This window comes from Myotis davidii, unplaced genomic scaffold (genome assembly GCF_000327345.1).
Source record: "Myotis davidii unplaced genomic scaffold, ASM32734v1 scaffold1711, whole genome shotgun sequence".
NCBI classification, from domain to species: Eukaryota; Metazoa; Chordata; class Mammalia; order Chiroptera; family Vespertilionidae; genus Myotis; species Myotis davidii.
Genome location: NW_006282377.1, coordinates 101,846 through 103,921, shown reverse-complemented (window position 1 = coordinate 103,921; position 2,076 = coordinate 101,846). Strand labels below are relative to the sequence as shown.

General features: G+C 40.3%; 1 protein-coding gene across 3 annotated transcripts in view; it reads right to left on the bottom strand.

Annotated features, from left to right (window-relative positions):
• The window catches only part of TUBA8 (tubulin alpha 8), a 20,172-nt gene that overhangs the window by 17,394 nt on the left and 702 nt on the right, over positions 1–2,076 (bottom strand). The window contains exon 1 of one of the 3 annotated variants that reach the window (XM_015558530.1): positions 654–658. The exons of the other annotated variants lie outside the window; for them this stretch is intronic. The gene's annotated coding sequence lies outside the window, so the exon portion shown is untranslated. Of the gene's footprint in view, positions 1–653; positions 659–2,076 lie in introns of those variants that run through there. 3 annotated transcript variants of the gene reach the window in all.

The following is a 2,076-nucleotide window of genomic DNA, read 5'->3' as shown; positions in this document are numbered from 1 at the left end:
GAAAATCAAAACGACAATGAGTTTTCACTCACACCTGTCAGAATGGCTACCATCAACAAATCAACAAACAACAAGTGCTGGCGAGGATGTGGAGAAAGAGGAACCCACATGCACTGCTATTGGGGATGCAGACTGGTGCAGCCACTGTGGAGAACACTATGGAGTTTCCTCAAAAAACTAAAAATGGAACTCCCATTGGACCCAGTGATCCCACTTCTAGGAATATATCCCAAGAAACTAGAAACACCCATCAAAAAGTATATATGCACCCCTGTGTTCATAACAGCATAATTCACCATAGCTAAGATTTGAAAATAGCCAGTACCCATCAGCAGATGAGTGGATTAGAAAACTGTGGTACATCTGCACAATGGAATACTGTGCTGCAGTAAAAAAGAAGGCATTCTTACCATTTGCAACAGCATGGATGGAACTGGAGAGCATTATGCTAAGTGAAATAAGCCAGTCAGAGAAAGATAAATATCGCATGATCTCACTCATTTGTGGAATATAATAAACAACATAAACTGATGAACAAAAACAGAGACAGAGAAGCATTGATCACTGTCAAATCTCAGAGGGAAAGTAGGGGAGGGGAGGGGAAAGGGGGAGAGATCAACCAAAGGACTTGTATGCATGCATATAAGCCTAACCAATGGACACAGACACCAGGGGGGTGAGGGCATGAGTAGGGGTGTGGGGGGGGGGGCAATGGGGGAATAAGGACATATATGTAATACCTTAATCAATAAAGAAAAAAAGACAATGCTGTCCATGCAATTGAATATTCTAAATAGAACCTACTATATAAAAATCAATGTTTCAAAATAAGTAAAAGATATATTCTCTCAAAATATTCAACCATAGTTTTTTAATATGCGAATTCTTTAGCACATTTAAATAAAGTTTTATTGTTTAATTTTTTTTATTTTCCAGGTGTTTTCAGAAACTTGCCTGTTGAATACAATCAAAGTTTGCTCAGAGGGCTAGATTATTATCCTTGGCTCCCCTGAGAGTCTTTAGGCTCCACTTTGAGAGTCACTATGATGTTCAGGTAAAAATTAAAATATGTAAAATATGTAAAAGGAAGCACTTTGAAAATTCTAAAGCACTTGCTAATGCTAGATATTATAAATATTAAATATAAAATCTTGAGCATGATGCCTATGCTTCAAAATAATGGGGAGGGAAAGGACAATAAATTAAGCAATACTTATAAGTAGGTAATATTTGAAATTGAATGTTTATATATAAAAGTACATTATACCATTTCCCTCTTTTCAATATGTTTGAAATTCTGTGTAATAAAAAGTTTAAAAGCAAACTTTTGCAAATCTGAACCATAATCCTTCTTCATATTGTAGGTGAGAAAAAAAAACAGTCCAGAGAAGTTAAGTGACCTTCTTGAAATTACACAGGTAGTTACAGAGTCAGAAGCCAAAATTCTGAACTCCCAGTCTGGGTTCCTCCTATGGTTCTGCATATGGGGCCTCAGGCAAAAAATGGATTCCTCTAGCCACTTTCCTGAATATCCCTGAGTTCTTAAGTCTCTAAGGTGTATCCATGAGCATGCTCAGAAGAGGGAGGGTGCTGAACCAATCTGGAGCTAGAAACAGCAAAACTGGGGCCAGAGCCAGAAGGCTCTGGGCACTTTCCAAATTGAGCAGAAGCCAGGTGAAGTGGGGAAGTTCTCCCCTTGGCCTGCTTTGTCATTGACACCTGAACAAGAGTGCCAAAGAACCTGATCTTGGTCTCAGGAACATGTTTAGTCTGTCCTCCTCCCCAACCCAACTTTTCCAACCCACCTCGCTACTGCTAAAATACCACAACTCTGGACCAGGAGATTCTGGGTTCCCAAGCAGTCATAGAAGTGGATTGGAGGTGGCTATTACCCACCCCAATTTTGGGGGTAAAGGGAGAGATTCTAGAGGGTGAAATTAGAAATGTGGAGAGGCCTCCTCCCGAGCAAGTAAGATCCAAGACTATGAAAGGAGACAGATGCAGTGTGGAGGGCCAGGCCTCTGCTAAGCCCCCTAAGCCAGGTAGGAAACAAAACAAGAAGTCTGGTCCCCTCTG